Genomic DNA, 19412 nt, shown 5'->3' on the forward strand with positions numbered 1-19412 from the left:
TTTTACTCAGACTCTGTCATTTTCGAATCACTGTTTGGATAGAACAATCCTTTTGCAAGCATTGCAGCCAAGTGCATGCCCCCAATGGTGTTTAATGCTTCAGAAAGTAAGATACTGAGACAGAGTTGTCCCGTAGTCTGGAACCAGACCATACAGTGGGTCTTGTCCAGTGAGTGACCATATTGTTTTCCAGAACCACCCGAGTGTTTAAAAGTCCTCAGTAATGACTTTGTAGAGCTGGCGTGTGCTTGTGAGTGTACACATACACACATGTATGTACACACCTGTAATTACAAAGCTGTCTGGGAGGCGGATGCAGGAGGATTTCTATGAGTTTCAGGTCAGCCTATTCTACAGAGTAAATTCTGCCTCAAAATAGACAAATACAAACAAACAAAGAAAAACCCAGAAAGTGGAACACATCAATAACAGAAATCCCCCAAAGTGTCACTACTACCAAGTCAGTGTGTGGGCGCCCAGATTCTGCGCTTGTGCACATGTCTCCGCCGGTCTCTGAAATTTCATGTGCACTGTGTGCATTGCTTGCTGTAATACTGACTTAGAAATGCTGGAGAGAAGCCCCAATAGTGAGGAGAGTTAGTACTGCTCACTATTAATGCTGAGGTATTAGCTCTTCTGGGAAGAGGTGCAGCTGATTTGTAATTCCCGGACTGGAGGAGCAGCTCGGATGCGGCTATGAGCAGAGGGGTAATTATCATTTAAAGGCAATGGGGTGAATCTCCTAATGTGAGGAGTTAGGAACACTAATGCCGCCGTGTAACGGACCGTGCATGGTGTGTGTTTGATAAGGAGACATGCTTAGTCTTATAACCCCAAGGAAGTCCTAATCTCGAGTTGTTTGTCATGGGAACGGAGCATCTCGAGAGATTCTCATCCTCCCTCAGCCTTAACAATATGCTCGTGTCAGCTGTCGAGGCTGGTATTCATTCTCATTTCAATGTGTATTTCTGTCTTTGCGGCCTGCCCACTCACTCAGTGTTATTCTTGAGAAGAGAAAGGGGTCTGGGAGGAGAGCTTAATGGTACCCAGTCTTTGAGGCTATTGCGATGCCTCTACCTCCACCCCAGTCTGTTGGCTGTGCTCTCATAGTTGGTCCCTGCCCTCTCTGAGGAGGGGGATTGGGTGGTTGATGAGGGAGGGAATTTACTTGGCCTTGGTAGCAGAAGGATTTGCATTGTGTTGGCCAGGGTGACAGCACCCATCCTATATGGAGGTAGATAATAGACGGAATGGTCTCTTCTCACCTGACTGTCATAGGGGTGAGAACCAGTGCTGGGAACACTGAACTTTTCAGACTCAGGTAGCAGCATGTGTGTGTGTGTGTGTGTGTATTTATGCATGCCCTGGGCTACTCAAATGCAAATTCTTTCTGTTGGTACTGAATATATGCAAATTTATACTGCTTAGTTGACAATGACATTAGGCAACATAACTGAAATTTTCAGCGTTTTCTACCTCAGCGTTCAGGTGTGTCGGGAGTCTTATTTCCTCTGGAACTTTCATGATCATAAGCTTAGAGTTGCTGATGGAGTCTTATTTCCTCTGGAACTTTCATGATCATAAGCTTAGAGTTGCTGATGGAGACGCAGTGGCTGCCGAGTAGGGCCAGCATCTGTCCTGAGTGCTGTTGGGCTCCCTTTGGAGGCCTCTGATGGTCTTCACAGGACATAGGAGCCCCCAGAGAAGAGGAGGGGTGAGCTGTTGAGAGCTGAAGGCAACACTGTGGGAGGAAAGTGATGTGTCCTGTCTCACCGTTGGTGCTCATTCAGACACAGAACCCAGCGTATTTGGAGACAGAAGTCTAGGTCGTGGGTGAGGCAGCGTGTGCCAAAGGGTTCCATTCTTTCTTTGTTACTTCTAGGATGTAATCCGCTCTTGCTCTGGAGGTGGGCCACTGGGTCAAGACAGTACTCAGTGGTCTCCATAGGGCAAGCGTGGGCCCCACCTCTCCTGCTCATACTCCCTGAGCTCTCTGTTGTCTGAGCTCTGTATATCTAACCCCGCACTGAGCTGGGCATTAGGGGTGAAGAGCAGGTAGGAGATGTACACCTAGCCCAGTGGAACAAGCCGTGTGTGTGTAGAGGAGGGTGGAACAGTGTTGCTGGCAGAGAGGTGGCTGGGGTCCGGCAGGAGCCTGAAGCGACCTTGGGCCTGCAAGGGTGATAAGCGTGTTAGGTAGGCGTGAGTCACCTGCATATAAAACCACTGGAGGCCACATGGGGAGATCATGGGAAAGATGACAACAGGAGGTTAGAAAGATTCCTAGGAAGGGACAGGGTACCTAACTGTCCCCCAAGGGACAAGGCTGTGGCTTGGAGAGGAGACGAATTTGGTGGCAGCAGTGGGGAGGGGTCCTGGGTTTGCTCCAGAGAGTAACACAGGTGCTGGTTGAAGTTGAGCATTGTGATTCCTGCCGAAAGGATTGTGGTGTGTATCTCCTAGTCCTCCACTGACATCCAGTCTGTCCTCTCCATGCCCAAGGCCGTTGGCTAATGTGAATAGAGGCTAGCATTTCTGTGAGGTCACTTTCAGAATAAACAGACAGGCCACAGGGACAGTTGCTATGACAACAAGCATCCATCATAGCAACCTGTGGGAATGCACAGGGTCTGGCAGGAGATCCAAAGGACCCACGATGGGGACCTGCACAGACCATAGGCCAGCACCAACCCTGTTGGTGTGTTTGCCATATAGAGAGGCGTGTCAGAAACCCTGGGCTGAGCTCAGGGCCTGGGATGGAGTTGGAACCTGCCGAACGCTAGCCTACCTATCTCCCTAGAGGGCAAACCCACAGATGTGCCAAAGTGATTGGGAGACTGGCTCCTCGGGAAGGGGTGGAGGGAGCCCGGGAGCTGTGTCCCCACGTGCATCAGGACTTTGCTGCCACTAGGAGCGGAGATGCTAAATATAGTTCCTGCATCTTTTGGGCTACCTGCAGACACCCGCAATGAAAGGAAGGCTGCTGGGAAGAAGCCTGCCTTTCTAATCGCGAGGGCTCTGACAAGGGCACGGAGGACAGCAGCCGGCTATGTCCACCTGCAAAGCCAGGTGCAGTGTTCCTGTCTTACTGCAAGTGTTGGGTGGGGCCGTGGCGGTAAGAGGATGTCTTTGGCTTATTCCATGGTGGATGATGGGTCGGCTTGCTTTCTGGAAGCGTAGCCTCCCTCCCCCAAAACCTCTCCCCTCTTCTGGCGAGGAGAAGGCTGGTTTGTGGTTCTGAGTCGGTGACTTTCCTTGAGCCACTTCTTCCCTGTTCTTCCTGGTCCTGAATGTGCAGGAGTGGTTTCCTCTTCCCACTGGCAGAAAGGAAAGGAAGGAAAGAGAACATTGCTCATTTCTGTCTCCTGGTGAGGATCCCCTGCCAGACCAGGACTGTGTTTCTTCCAGGCCACAGGACAGTTACCTTCAGATTCACAGTGAGATTCCTGGCTCTGCCTTCTTCTTTGATCTTGGCTTAAGAGGCTGTGTCTAACAACCCCCCCCCCCCCATGGATGTTAGGTACCCCGGAACTGGAGTTACAGACAGTTGTGAGCTGCCATGTGGGTGCTGGGAATTGAATCTGGGTCTTCTGGAAAAAGAGTCAATGCTTCTATCTGCTGAGCCATCTCTCTATCTCCCCTAGGCCAGACTATCTCTATCCTAGCTTCCCCAAAGCAACGGGCCTGCCTAGTGTTTGCATGTCTCCTGCGTCCGCACCCATTCCCATGCTCATGCTGCTGGTTGGACCATCTCTGCCTCCTCTTCCTGGCAGAGATGTGCCTTCCTTGCCACCCTGGAAGGTCAGGTGTGCCCTTCTCACAGTAGGTAAGGGATTTCCCCCTCCTCTCAACTCCGAGCCATCACTGCCCCTGACTCAGGACCCTCTGGAAGTGACCACTGTGCCCAGCAACCCGGGCCTCCTGTGGCGACTCCTAGTCTGTCAGTTATCCTGCTGCTTTAATTTTCCTTGACCCAGTCCCCTTCTCTCTTCCTACAGCCCGACTCACACCCCTGCCAGATTAATTATTCAGCAGCCTCTGTCTCCGCTGAAGTTAAGCACTTGACCTTTTTAGTAAGGACCTGAGTCTGGCCCCATCTCCTCTTAATCCCGCCTACCTTCTTTTCTCCTGATTATCCGAGCTACACCCTGAGCCTTACATTTTTATTTTTCTGTCTCCTTTACCCTATTAAATCATAAGCTTCATGGGGACAGGGACCTACAATCACGTCCTTGACACCCTGAATTGTGCTTGTGATATCACACATGCTTAAGAAAGGAAGGATGCTGAATGTTGAGGGCCAGCCTGGGTAACTGAAAGAGATCCTGGACCAGAAACCAACAAAAGACAAGAAAGTGTTTGTTAAATACATAAAATTAACCAGCAAATCCAGCGTGTGTGACCAGGGGTGGAACACCCTTCCCAGAGTTGTGGAGTTACTGGTTCTCTAAGAGCTTGCCATTTTACAAGTTGAATTTGATGAGTATAGACCCCTCAAATAGCAAGAGCCTGATTGAATAGATGGCTCAGTTTCACCCTGTGTGGGAGGAGTAATCTTGGTGTTGGAGAAGAAGGAGTTCCAGGTTAAACACACTCCTAGCTGCAGGAGTGTTTCTAGATCCAGCCGAGATCAGCAGACAGAATCTTTGTGTGTCTCCAAATTGCTGCCCATTAGGGCAGGAAGTGCTGGCGGTCTGTGTCCTGCATTTCTTTTACTCAGCGGGACCAAGGCTGTTCCTTGTTAGGGAGATTGAGAGATAGGGCTTTGAAAGGGTCTGATTCATCCAGTCATTGTTGAGAGGGCTGGGCGGCTAACCCTGGCAGTAGCTTCCGATAGAGATCAACAGCTATAATGGAACCGGGGGTACTAAGGAGGGCTTTGAGAGGCAGTGGAGGGCATCGAGCCCTGGGCTCCACCTGCGCTCCCACTCCTCGCTCCTGTCTTTCATATTGTCGTGGTAATTTACTTATCTACCAGCACAAAGACCTCAGTGCAGTTTACAGGCTTACAGTGGTGAGAGGCTTTTACTTGGCTCCTTGGTTCTTTGTCTCAGTCGTTGTTTAGTGTTTGTGGTTTGTTTTGTTTTTCCCAGAGATGACTTTTTATAGATTCCCTCAGATTTCACTCTGTAGTAACACTTGTAGAGTATGGTGCAGAGAAAGAGTACAAATGGCCCGTTTTCTACAGAGCACATGTTCTGCCTTAGTGTGGACAGCGATCAGAGTGTCCATCTATGTATCTTTCTCGAAGTCCTCTGGACCTGAGCTTAGTCACTGGCTTCACCAGCTGACTCTGATGTGGTCCCCCGGGCAAATAACCTCATTTACTTGTTTAAGAAACACATTGCCCTTACTGATTTCCTGGAGCAGTTTTCAGTGAATGTTAAACACACTTGATTTGTACACCAACTTGGTGAGTACATGTTGTCATTCTGGCCACGTTGAGAGAAGAAAGAGTGAATCAGAAAGCCAGAGCTCCAAGTAAGGGCAGCCTTGGGTTCTTGGTTTGTCCTGACCCTGCCTGTCCCACCTTTCATTTGTCTGTTTTTGAACTTTGAATCTGTATGATGGGGGACATTCATAACTTGAGATGGGATGAGAGCCATAGGCCCATGAGCCCTGTTGAATGATAACAACATCTTAAAACTACACGAGGAGGTGAAGCTGCTGGGGCACTGTGAAAGCCGACCGTAGGGCCGGATCAGACACCCGGGACCTGACCAAAGCAGGCTTTCCCCATGGTGAGACTCTAGAAGTTGGGTAACCCTTAAAATGAGGGCCGGTATAGCCGCAGAGCAGGAAGGTGGACTTGCCTGGCACCAAATGACTGTACTGTTGACTTGGACACATCTGGAGTAGTCCGGCATGCAGGCCCATCAGCCTGCGGCTGTGGGGCTCCTCACAAAGGCCCAGCAGCCAGCAGCCACTTCCGGCCCTGCAGATTCCTGATTAACTTTCCATATTGTCTTTTTGTTCGTTCTCTTTAGAAATTCGCTCCCACACCTTCCTTCCATTGGACTTCTAGAAATACCCCCGCTCTTCATGACTCACTGATTGAACATATCCTGTTTGGGGAAGTGTTCAGAGGGATTTCAGAGCGGGCATGTTGACTGCCGGTGATAAGTGTTGCGGGCAGGAATCTGAGAGACGGCTCTCCCGGCCTCCTCCCAGGCCCTGGACGTGCGTTGCATCTCCAGAGGCTGTCTTGCACCTTCACCTGATATATCCCTCGCAATTTCCTCCTTCAGTTATGGTAGAGATCCCAGTGTGCCTAGAGTGACTAATGCTTAGCTGAATCAAATTAGACATGGGGCCTGGAGTTTGAACCTGGCTGGGTAGGATGACCTTTTGAACCACACAGATGGCCTGTTTTCTTGGTACCAGGATCATATCACAGAGCAGGGAGGGGCTGTGTTCCTGGGGACAGAATTGCTGTCAGAGCCTCTGGTGTGGGGAGAGACGAGGAGGCCCGGCGGCCACGGCAGTATTACACACGGATCACAGAATGCCAGCCTTATCTTCGGATGCTCTGATTTTGCCTGTGACTTGCTCTTATTTCACAAGCTGGAATGTTGCTCCCGGTCGCCAAGGCTAGGTGTGTAACTCATGCCAAAGCAATTCTCTTTTGTATAGCCAGAGGCCCTTGGCAGGCTGATAGGAAGCTCAATGTTAGGGCAGGGAACTCACAGTGAAGTAACAGGAAGAAAAAGAGCTGGGGCAGGCTCAGGCATGGGGGAGGCTGTGGTGTGTTGGAGACACCCGGTGAGAACTAGCGGGATGTTGAGTTGCTGGTCCTGCTGAGTGGCTGTGTAGCCAGAGAGGTTGGGAGGATGGCATTGAAGAAGCAGTCCACCCTTTTTTTGTCAGGGGCGTTGAATCCAAAGGTACCACAGGAGAGTTATCTGCAGAAAATGGTTGAAAGGCGAGTTGCTGAGGTCTCCCCGTAAATGGCGCAAAAAAGAGTGAGTGGCGCTAAGCAAGAGCAATGCAGCTTAATCCTGGCAACTGTGGTTTAGAGGGACTTGTGGCAAGGTCTGGAGACATGTTTGAGGGTCATGCCTCAGGGTGAGGGATGTTTCTGGCAACTAGTGGGTAAAGCCAAAGATGCTACCAAATGTCCCTCAGTACACGAGAATGCCTCGGCCACGAGGAACCATGTTGTTCTAAGTGGCCTTAGTCCCGCGGTCCAGAGACCCTGAGCTGGGAAGTTTGGATGGTGGTGGGGCAGGTTTTAAACAATATTGTCTGCACCCAAACTTCTCATGTGTGTGTGGTGTATGTGTTCGTATGTGTTTAAGTGTGTGCTGTATGCATGCATGTTTGGTGTGTACATGTGTGGAGGCCAGAGGCTGAAGTTAGATGTCTTCCTTGATTGCTTCCTAATATATACACACACATATATATATTATGATTTGTATATAATTACATTATCTTATTTTGTTTTTGAGATGGAATCTCTCACTGAACCCGGAGCTCGCTGATTTGTTGAGACTAGCCGATTGACAAGCCCCAGGGATCCTCCTGTCCCTTCCTTCCTAGCAGTCAGTCACAGGAGTATGCCACCACAGCTGGCATTTGGTGTGGGTGCTGGGCATCCAGACTCAGGTCCTCAGGCTTTATGGTAAGCACGCCACCCATGCACGGTCTCTCCAGATTTGTGTACGCTGAAGTTAAGCACCATGCGGCAAAGACCATGGTTTCAGGCCTCCTGGTAACATTAAGTCTGTGGAGCCATTAAACTCTTGGCATAGCCCTGTTCTTTTTATTATTTCATTTCATTTACTTTGCGTGTGTGTCTGTGTGTATGCGTGTGTGCGTGTGTGTGTGTGTGTGTGTCTGCACATGTCTGCACCCACCGAGCCACCCTGCCCACTCCTATATTCTCATTTTTGCCTGTTGTTATTATATTTTTCGTAACTTTTAAACTTGAAATGTGCCCAATACAAAATGTATTTGAGGGAGTTATGTTTTTATATCTTCCTTTTTTATGTTAAGAAGATTAGTAAAACTAAAACTTAAAGAGCTAGAACTTAATTTAATTTTGTAATTATGAAAACATTCTTAATTCAATGTTTACTAAGTAGGAGGTATTTATCAGAGAGCCAAAGGGAATTTAAGAATTGGTGGAAATAATTTAAAAAAAATTAAAAGCTACTACATCATCATATATGTGTGTGTGTTTGTTTATGGGAGATAATATTGTGCATTTTGCTTTTTTTTTTTTTTGAGTCAGGGTCTCTATAGCTGAGGTTGGTTTCAAATTTTCAAGTCTCCCACCTCAGCTAGGGTCACAGGCTTGCATCACCACATCTGCCTGCAGCTAGAGTCACAGGCCTGCATCACTGCACCTGACTGCAGCTAGGGTCACAGGCCTGCATCACCACACCTGACCGCAGCTAGGGTCACAGGCCTGCATCACCACACCTGGCCGCAGCTGGGGTCACAGGCCTGCATCACCACACCTGACCGCCGCAGCTGGGGTCACAGGCCTGCATCACTGCACCTGGCCGCAGCTAGGGTCACAGGCCTGCATTACTGCACCTGACCACAGCTAGGGTCACAGGCCTGCATTACTGCACTTGACCACAGCTAGGGCCACAGGCCTGCATCACTGCACCTGGCCGCAGCTAGGATCACAGACATACATCACCACACCTGGCCGCAGCTAGGATCACAGACATACATCACCACACCTGGCCGCAGCTAGGGTCACAGACATACATCACCACACCTGGCTGCAGTTAATTATTATTTGCTTTCTTTTCTTAAAATTAAAAAGAAAGATTTATCTATTTTATGGCATTTGCGTGACTGTTTTGCCTATGTGTATGTATGTGTACTGTTTTCATGCTTGGTGCCCATAGAGGGCAGAAGAGAGTGTCGGGAGTTAGGGATGCCGAGAACCAGGGTCCTCTGCAAGAGCAACTAGTGCTCTTAGCCACTGAGCCGTCTCTCCAGCCCCCCAAATTAATTTGCTTCTAAGTACGTGCTGACTGCTCCTGGTCCACTTCCCCGTCAATGCTCTGCATTAAACTGACAAGAACCTAGTCTGTGTCCGCCTCTGAGAGAGCTGTGGAGGACTTTTGAGCCAGAGCTGAGTGCCATCAAGATCCCTCTGAGCCCTGTGGGTGCAGACAGGGCTGGGTGGGAGGTGGTCAGGTGCCTGACCAGAGGAGAGGGAGTGGGATGGACAGTGTGGACAGGAGGAACAGTCTGACCTCAAGCGGTGGGGGCTGAGGAAGAGGTGAGTCCAGGAAAAACCCCCTTCTGGTTTGAGTGGGCGGATAATTTAAAACTGTTAAGAAAGGGAAAAAAGTCCATCTCTAGCTTGCTTTGATAGTTAAGTTGTCTCAGGAATTTTGCTTTTCAAGAATGTCAGTGAAAATGGAGAAGTCTGAAGAGGCCAGGTTAGGACATTTCTCACTGGTATAAATTTTAGATGAAAATACCCTTGATACTTTTGGCCAAAGTCAATTCTGCTTATTTCTAGTCTCTGGAAAGCTTCTGCTTGGTCTCAGGGGTGGCTAGAAGGCTTGATGGTGCGTCCCCAGGAGTGAGGCTGCTCTTGCTGCTGGCCTGGTATAGCACACTGCAGCCCACAAGCTTCTGTCCTCCTTCGCTTGGCAGAGTCGCTGTTTTAAGATGGTCTTTGTCTTCACACACAGGTAGATGTGAACACGGTGTGTGTCCTTCCAAAGCAAGAGTGCTAGGCAGGGTGGCTCAGGGTCTAACCTGTGGTTCCTGCAGTTCTGCAGACAGGCATTTGTCCCGAATGCGGGTCTTCTTCTGCGGAGGGAGGAATGCGGGTCTTCTTCTGCCTAGGGAGGAGTCTCAGGTCTGCTGGGATTATAGAAACCAGTTTGTTAGTTATGTATATAAATTACCAATTCAAATTATATTCAGTTTTGTATTTTTCCATCTAAACAACCATCTTCGGAACTTTGGCAGAAATTTGTGTGCTATCTTGGGCAAGTTGTTTTCTCAGCAGGAGCCTCAGTATCCTTATTATGACGTCACAGAGCTTCGGGAAGCCCCTTGGCGCGTGACAGCTTGAGTTCCAGCCCCGCTGTTCTGTTTTCGTTGGCCCTTATTTACACAGTTTTGCTCTTTAGACTGGGTCTTACCCCTGAGACCTCTGCTACTCACAGGTCTCCCCTCAGGATGGGGGGTGGGGTGGTCCACTGTCTCCTGGAGTCAGGGAGTAAGTTCACATTGCGTTGCTTGGGGAAGGTCGCAGCTGGGCTTCAGCCTGTTGGCGAGGGGTACTAAGACATTTGTTCCCTTTCTTGCATCTCTTTATCTTGTGGTATAATTTATATGCACTTAAATGCACCATTTTTGATTTTGAGAGTGCTCTCTGGGAGTCACCACTGTAATTACGCTTTAGACGTGTCCATCACCTTAAAGGGCCCTCTTGTTGGCTTGGTGGTTTCCATAGCGATTTGTAGACTGCTTGGTGGTTTCCACGTAGATGACTCGTGACTTTCCCAGACACCAGGTTTGACTCCTTCCTTTCAATCTGTTTGCCCCTTCTCTTTCCCTCTTGTTGCCCTGAATTTCTGTGTTGGGGAGTGGGGGTGGGTTATTGCCCCTGCCTTGGTTCTATGTCTTCATTGCCCCCGGCCGTCCCTGCAGGCTCCTTGTGGCTGTAACTCAGTGGTTTCCCTTTCCTTGCTAGAGGGCCGAGGTGCTGTCCTGAATGGGCGTTCAGTTTTGTCAGATGTTCCTTTTGCACCGGCTGAGCTGACCATATGGTTTTCCCTTTTTAGCTTGTTAGTGTGGCGAGCTCCGTCTCTAGATGCTGCCGACTCTGTGGAAGCCTCATACGTAGGGTAGGCTCAGAGTCTGTGGTGTCGTGTTGGTGCCCATTCGGAGTTACTGGCATCAGCTGTGGCACGGGAATGCTCACTTGTGGGGGTCTGAACTGTTGAATCATGACTGTTGCTGCTTTGTTGCTTCAGTGTGTTATAAGGGAAGTGACAGTGTGTCTGTGTGTGGAGACGGACAGACAGACAAACACTAATTATTATCACAACTCAAGGAGATACGTAGCATTTATTTCCTTTATTTTACAAGTGAGGAAACTGAGGCCCTGCCTCTCGGAAGCTCAAGAGAATTCCGTTTGCTGGACAGTAACAGTACCATTCAGGCACCAACCGCTTTGTCTCATGTGAGTGGCACCACAATTCACCAATAGCTGTGCCTTTATTTTAATAGCGTCAACTGAATAGAGGCTCAAGGACCTCCCCCGGGGCTTCAGAGCTGCGGAGAGAAGGCCTCCTGTTGCTGAGCTGTCTTCTTGTCTGTGGCCTTGCTGCCACTGGAAGGGTTGCGGGAAGGAACTGAGTCAAGATGAAGAACAAACCAGGTGGTTTGCTGGCATGATTCAGAAAACGTTTTCAGTGTTAGTCCGCATAGACTCATCGGTATTTATTAGAAAAAGTGCAAACTCACATTCCAGAGTGAGCTATTATGAGCTCACTTACTATCTTTTAGGACAGCAGCCTTAATTCAGTCATGCTCCGGAAGGGACTGCCTCCATATCTAGTAATGATACTGCAGAATCTTGGCTGGACCATGTTGATTCTTTGTGTCTGTGGTTGCTTTGAGTGACAGGTGGTTTTCCTGCTGAGCGGTTTTCCAGTTGCTCCCCTGCACCCCAGACAATGGGTGATTCTGAGATGCTTGTATGGAGTGTGCATACCTGAAAACAAAGTCGGTTGGTTTAAGTTCATGCTTGTGTGGAAAAATACAGTAGACATCCTATTGGGGGTATGCGTATCTTCAAATGAGCTGGCATATTATATTAAGTGTCTACCGTGTGTGAGTCACTGTGGAATGTAGGCAAGGCGGGAGATGGGTAGGAATGGCCGTAGACCTCAGAAGATGATCCTGTGGGTAGGAAACAGGTAGAGGGGCAGGGTTTTTGCCACTGGTTGGAAATCTGTGAATTTCAAATATGCCTCTGCTATTGGGTAGCTCTGCGCTCCTGGGCCAGGTGCCTCTGTTTGAATTTTCTTACACAGAGCTGAAGGTCTGAGTGTCCTTCAGAGGCAGCTGGTCAGAGTGTCTTCCCGTCTCAGAAATGAGACTGGAGGCCCGGGCTCTGTGCTGGATGACACTTTCATCTTGGCCAGACAGCAGGGCGAGTCGGTGGTATTTGGACAATGGCCTCTTGGGACCACGCACTGGCAGGTCACAGATGGAGATCTGGCCCAAGCCATGGGAGGCACAGACTCAGGGCCTTCTTTCCTCCCAGCACTTCAGTGCCGACACAGTCGTTGTGTTTGGTGACAGTTTATAGAACAGTGAGCGGGCGTTTACAGGAATCTGTGACAATCTGCTTCTGGGGTCACACATTGGGACTCTGGATGCTGCAGACTGTGAATAGAGCCAGAATCCTACAGCGGATGTTCAGTTGCGTGGTGACGTGGCTGTCTGGTGTTGGACAGTGTGGTTCTTGATTCTCTGAGTCCCTTTGGAAGCGGTAAGGGAGAAGAGCTGGTGACCAGACAGGCCACCGTTAGCTCATCACCTGTGAGTCATCCCCATGCCGGGCGAGGCCCAGGAGAGAATCCTCTGCTCATTACCATTTTGATCGCCTTTTCTTTTCCTCTGCTCCAGCTCTTCAGTTATGGTGGGAGTTTTCTCCCTTTGGGCATCATGACACTAAGAAGGTGAACTTTGGTTGTGTGGTGCCGTCCTAGAGGCTGTTAGATTGGTTTGAGGCCATTGCCTTTCTTCACTCTCGCCCAAAGACCACAGAGGCTCCTAACAAACAGCGAAGAGCAGGATTTTGTTCTAACAATGAAACAGTGTCAGAACACGATGGTGTGCACGTAGAAATGTTCCCTCCGAAACCCACTCATTTGTGCAGTTAATATGATTGAATAATTGTGGTTTAGAAACCAGTGAAAGTAAAGGAGGCATCGTCAGTGGTTCGTGCGCCTGCTCCATCTGGGGCTGCCCTGGACGATGGCTGTCATGTTGCGGAGGAGGGAACGCGTAAGAGGGTTGGTCCCATTGTGTAATGATTAGCACTCTGGACTCTGGGGATGGTCTAACAGAAGTCTTTCCTCCACTCTCCGAGAATAGGAATGCTTTGCCCTTGGCGAACCTTGGAGTTTGGGGTAAGGCACAGATTGTGATCTCTGTTGGTGTTATAACTCAGAGGGAAAGTGTGACTCAATCAGGGAAGTCACTGCTAAAAATCCTATTTGATTTGAAGAAGCAGCTGCTTACTGTGTGTTATGCAGACGAACTTAATTAAAATACTTCCCAACTCTAGACCTGTAGAAGATCAAAGATGTCAGTGTGTTTTTGCAAGAGAGATCTGGAGCTAAGTTGAAGCTTGTTTAACGTGATTTTACCCAGATTAAGGTGAGACAGAATCTGTGTAAGTGGGTCGTCTGGTGGGTATTCTTCGTTCATGTTTATTCAGGAAGCAGTTTGGGTTCTGACCCTAGTCACCCGAATTCTGAATTTGTGCCTTCTAGTATTCCCAGCCTAGTGTTGAGACAGAAGTTCCGACAGCAAGTGATGTGGCCAGCTGTTTGAAGGATTTTGGCCTTCCCCACCATCTCCTATTCCTCCCCGGTCAGAAGCAGGATGTATGCTTTTATGAAGTAACTATATAAACTTTTTTTGGTGAAAAAAAAGTTGGTAGAAAATTGCTTTTGTAATAAATCCTTCTTACAATTGTAATACACTGAAATTATACATATTGGGGGCCATAATGAATCATTAAAACTAGAATCTATCTGGGCGGTGGTGCCGTACACCTTTAATTACAGCACACGGGAGGCAGAGGCGGATCTCTGTGAGTTCAAGGCCAGCCTAGTCTACAGAGTGAGTTTCAGGACAGCCAGGGCTGTTACACAAGAGATATCCTGTCTTGAAAAACCAAAAACCAAAGCAAAACAAAACCCCTAGGCTACAGTTAAAATGCTAGCGAATGAAATTCTAGGCTTCCCTGATGCATAGTAGACAGATAATTGGAGAAGGAAATACATACATGCATGTGTGCACTTGCATACCCATGCACATGCCTGCTTGCACGCAAACACATGCAGATTGCAGAGCAGTTTGTGACAGTTAATCCTCACAAGCGCTTGACACACTCTACACACCAAATGGAGTTGAGCGTTCCCACTTCTATAAGAGCCAGGGGTCTTGTTATTTGCTGTGTCAGCTGACAGAATCGCTCACCTGGGTTGTCACAACAACAGTTGTAGCGCAGTGTGAACAGTGCCTGTGACTGCCAGTTACCACCCGGGCAGTGTGTAGGCAGTGGATTTGTAGTCTAAGAATCTATGACTTTAGGTTGAGTATGTTTACCTATACCTTTAATCCCAGTGCTTGGAGGCAGAGGCAGGTGGGTCTCTGAATTTCAGAACAGCAAGAGCTGAGAGAGAGAGAGAGAGAGAGAGAGAGAGAGACAGAGAGAGAGACAGAGAGAGAGACAGAGAGACAGAGAGAGAAGAGAAGAGGAGAGGAGGGAGATGGGGCTGGGACACACACACACACACACACACACACACACACACACGAAAAACTTTCCCCTAGGCCTTGTAGAAGGAAAGCATCATATAAACAGTGTGGTTGCGTGACTTCTCTGCCAAGAAAAATTATTGTTTTACAGGATAACCTTATGGTACATTTTACCAGCACTCATTGGACTCATACCAGGGTAGAACTGGTTCATGGTTCATGCAGCCTGACGTCTGATGTAAGCTTTTTATCTATGGCTCAGGAGGACAAGTCACTAGGCTACCTACTCTGCTACATTGTGGGGAAAAAAAACTCTGTGGTGGTGGTTCACGATAGGCATCCGTGGAAGGTGGGTATCCATGGAGGGTGGGCATCCATGGATGGTAGGTGCTCACGAAGGGTGGCTGTCCCCAGAGGGTGGGTATGCACAGAGGGTGGGCGTCCACGGAGGGTTTGTGACCATGGATAGTACGTGTCCATGGAGGGTGGACGTCCATAGAGGGTGGGTGTCCATGGAGAGGGTGTTGCTAACAGAAGCCATGCATGCTGGGAGCTGAGCTTTTCCAGGGCTTCCCATCTGAGGAAGACTGGTCATAGCTTTGTTGAGCACTGTGTTTTTCCAGATCTGCGGAGTGATTAGTGTGGAGCTGTTGTCGTTGGGCTCTGGATACACTTGGGGTGACTTTGGGGTCCCTGAAACAAGGCCAGCCTGCATAGCTCTGGTCTTATCTGTGCTTCCTCAGGCTATTTACTGTGCTGGGTGTGGAGAGTTCTGTGCAAACAAACCCTAAAGCCATTAGTCATGTATTTATTTCTGGTTGCTTGTCAAAGTGATGACGGTTTCCCTCTGTAACCTAAACTTAGTTTCCAAGTCTTTTTTTAAAAAAACGTGTCTTGCTCAAATGTCACTTTGCTTCCCAAACAGCACCCTGCTCATTCATTCCTTCAGTCTCCAAATGCCTGCTGGTGGCTTCTGCTGCTGCACTAGCTAACAGCCTGCTAGAGCCCTCCTGGTGAATGCGGGGCTGGGCGGTGAATACGGGGCTGGCCTTGTTCTGCCTTTGTTTCTCCCACCTACACACATTATGTTACTTGGTCTGTGTCTCTCCACTGCAATGACACTTGACGCACCCTGTGGGACAGAGCCTCTGCTGCTTCTGCCTTAGAGGCTAGCCCCTGGCATGGTGCCTGAGTCGGAACTTGGTCACAGTGAGTGTTTTTGCTACGGCGAGTGTTTTTGCTGGGGTGGTGTTTAGGACTCGGGTGCAAGAGAACAGACCCCCCCATGCTTGATTGCGTAATCAACAAACTATTAAGACTAAGCCCAGGGAAGACAGATTGTTTTATTTCAAAAGGGCAAAGAGTGTGTGGCCTGAGATGAGGGAGGAGTCCAATCGCACATCAAGAGAACTAGCTGAGGACCTTGGCTGTGTCCCTGGTAAAGCTGATTGACTTGGGACAGGTATTTACATTTACCCTCCCTCCAAAAAAAAAGGGTAGAATTTTCTAAGATCTCTTCAAAAAGAATCCAGACCAGACTTTTAAATAAAGATTTATTATTTTTGTTTTATGTGTATGAGTGTTTTGCTTACATGTATATAGTGCACCATACGCATGCTTGGTGCTTGCAGAGCCCAGGAGAGGCTTGCCGGGTCCCTTAGAACTTGAATTACTTGCTTGTAAGTAGCCATGTGATGATGGGAACCATATCCAGGTCCTCTGCGGGAGCAACAGGTGCTCTTAACTGGGCTCATCATCTCTCCAGCCTCCATAGTAGACTTAAAAAAAAATCTCGTTTGTTGTTGCTTTTTAATGCCCTGCTGGGGCTAGAACCCAGAGCTTCCTGTCTGCCAGGCCCAGAGGTTGGTGTCTGGTGTCTTCCTGAGTCATTCTCTACCTTAGTTTTTGAGACACAGTCTTTTACCTCTCCAACCATACTGGCTACCTAAGGAGCCCTGGATATCTTCTCTTCTCTGCCTCCCCGGCGCTAGGATTACAGTGTGCATCATTGTGTCCAGTTTTAACATCCGCAGGGGAGTGTCCTTATATAAGCGTTTTACTGGACCACATCTCCAGCCCCCAAAGAGGTGTGCTACGCAGAACAGGTAGACATATATCCTCTTTTATTTGTTCATTCGTGTGCACAATCTCATCCTGTCTCCTGGATAAAAAGAAGTGGGAAGTCTTCAGTTCTACCTTCAGCAAAGCACACTCGAGTCTCTCTGCTTGATGCTCTTGATCCTGTTTGCCTCCAGATTGCTCAGCCCATCCTCAGTCCTCGCGAGAAGGTAACATTCTCCACACATAGCTGTCTGCCTTGAGTCTGTTAGCTCCAGAGTTCTGAGGCATGGGCACCATGAACTGCACCTCGGTTTAAGGAGACTGCCTTGCCCTTCCCCAGAATGGCCTCCATCTTGGACTGATTTCAGGCCACCAGATGCTTTGGGGAGTCTCAGATGGCGTGCACTCCCCATTTGCTGGGTGGATCAGTTTAACAATTTGCCTGCCTAAAAGGATATTGGCCTCAAGGCCTCATTCACCTCAGGGGTTGTTTTCTGCCACAGCTTAGAGCCTTTGGATTCGAATGTTTTGCTGATGGGCTGGTGGCTTCCGTCAGAATAGCCAGCATGATCTGGCCGAAGGCACGCGGATGCTCGACACAGCAGCATGGGTGTCTGAACTTTAAGGGTCCTCTGGTCCCAGATTCCTCACCCTGAATTTGAGGATGCTAAGAAGTCACCAGTGAAATGAGAGTAGCTTGGGCAATGCATAGGCCAGTGCCAGGCTCGGAGCTGTTGGCCTGCAGCCGCTGTCTCTTTTAGCTTTGTACATCCTGACAGTTTCCAGCCTTGATAGGCTGTCTTTACTCGGGATTTTGTGTCTCTTAGATTTATAACCCCGTATTAAGCTTGGTGGGACCAGTCAGCTGTCACTTCCAGGCCCTCTTCCTCTCTTCTACCCCCACCCCACTCTGATAACCTCTCCATGATGTGTGTCCTCCAAGCTTTTAGTCATAATTATGCCACACTTATCCAGAGGTCAGACTTTTAGCAACCTCTGCCATCTGGAATGTAGCCATGAACCAGACAGGAAAGGCCCATGAGCTCAGCTGCCCCGGTGTCTTACCCTGGCTGATGGGGCGATACCCAGCTGACGACAGGGAGAGGTGGCAGGTGGCGAAGAAGGCAAACACCCTGGAATGGGCTCTATTTGCACCCCACACTGACATTGAGACCAAACCAGCAACCTTCCACGTGATGAGAATCCTTGCTGTCCCTACCCAGCCATCCTGAGAACTGAGATAGTGTTGAATGAAACCTTCTGGTTTTTACACACACAGAGCACACCGATACACATGCAGACAAAACACCCATAGAAATAAATAAATCTAAAAAGGAAAGAAAACAGACTATAAAATTGACTTCTCTTGGATTTCCTTTTTTTTTCCAGATCCATTAGTGGGGCTGGGGAGATGGGCAGTGGGTAAAAGCATTTGTGTCCAAGCCTGACAACCTGAGTTCAGACCCCCAGAACCCACCCAGAGAGCTGGACGCAGGAGAGAGCATCTGTTATCTCAGCCCCGCTGCGGTGAGATGGGAGGTGGACAGGAGAGAGCTGCTCTGGAGTTCTGGGCCGGCTAGCCTGGAGTGTGCAGTGATACAGACGTGGCAGAAATAGTGAGAGAGACCGTGCCTCCAGAGGGTGGAAGTGGAAAATCAACCCCCCAGAGTTGTCCTCTGACCGCCACATGTGTATCCCCACACCCCTGAAAATCTCTCGGTATTTTGCCGTTACTTCATCTGGATATTTAATGTCTGTGAAACTTCCCCATGTTTGAGTATGGGCAAACGTACCAGGATATGGGAGAAAGGCGGGTGTGAGACTCACTTTCCGTGCCGTTGCTGGTAGCTTCCCCACAGGACGCCAGCCCCTGAGGCTTTGACTTCCCTATCTGTACATCCATGTCTGCACCTCTCCCAGGGTTGCTCTCAGAGGTGCAAGCCTCTCTGGTGTGGGAATCCTTTCCACTTCCTCCTGCTTGCCCTGCCCACCCCTTCCACTCAGGTCTCCTGGGACGATACTTGGTAAATTTTCTTAGCTGGCACTTGTAGATTGAACGCCATGTTGAGTGGAGTAGAGCTAGATATCGGGTTTTGTCTCACAGACTTTTCCAGGCTCCTGAATCTGCAGGGACATTCTGTGTGTTAAAGAATGTAAGTTTCACCCATCCACGGCATCTTAAAAGCGTAGAGTTTTAGGTTTCTGGATGATTTAATTTTTGTATCCACATGAACAGATTGCATATTTTGGGCCCATATAAGGGCTAAGAGGTTGTCACTTGGTCAAGGTCATACTGGTGGACCCAGGCTGGCCCTTAGGGTTGGGGGCTGCTTTGCTAGAGGGTCTATCTTTGCTCTGTCACCGGAACAATTGCTGTCTGATGCTGCCTTTCCCTGCTACAAAGCTCCGGTGTTGCCCTTACTCCCCGAGGCCTTTAAGTACGGACTGAACTTAGAGCTGAGTTGATCTTATGCCGAGGTCTGGACCTCAGCTCCACCTTAGCCTCCCTGCTTCTGTCTCCTCCTGCTCTCACGGCTCCAAGGGAACAGCCCTGCCTTCCTGTGCGGTAAGTTTCACTTCTGTGATGATGCCGTGCCTAATGGTTTCATACTTACAAACTCCAATCACACATTTGAGCTTCATCTTGTGCTTGGCCGGAGAGTAATTTCTGGGGCTCCACAGCGCTAAGGCTGCCATAAGCACTTCCTGAGAGCCAGCCAGACCTGTTCTAGAGCAGTATTTACCCGCCTGCGGGTCGAAACCACTTTGGGGGTCGAATGACCCTTTCACAGGGGTCACCTAAGACCATCGGAAAGCACAGGTATATTTCCACGAGGATTCATAACTAGCAAAATTACAGT

At 49.1% G+C, this 19412-nt stretch overlaps 1 protein-coding gene across 5 annotated transcripts in view; it reads left to right on the forward strand.

The window, feature by feature from the left end:
• Positions 1-19412, forward strand: part of LOC121438893 (arf-GAP with SH3 domain, ANK repeat and PH domain-containing protein 2) — a 151862-nt gene that overhangs the window by 16996 nt on the left and 115454 nt on the right. Inside the window, exon 1 of one of the 5 annotated variants that reach the window (XM_041639383.1) lies at positions 6455-6595. The exons of the other annotated variants lie outside the window; for them this stretch is intronic. The gene's annotated coding sequence lies outside the window, so the exon portion shown is untranslated. Of the gene's footprint in view, positions 1-6454; positions 6596-19412 lie in introns of those variants that run through there. 5 annotated transcript variants of the gene reach the window in all.

Source organism: Microtus oregoni, unplaced genomic scaffold, assembly GCF_018167655.1.
Source record: "Microtus oregoni isolate MIOR12 unplaced genomic scaffold, Mior012 000058F_ref0000040, whole genome shotgun sequence".
Taxonomy (NCBI): domain Eukaryota; kingdom Metazoa; phylum Chordata; class Mammalia; order Rodentia; family Cricetidae; genus Microtus; species Microtus oregoni.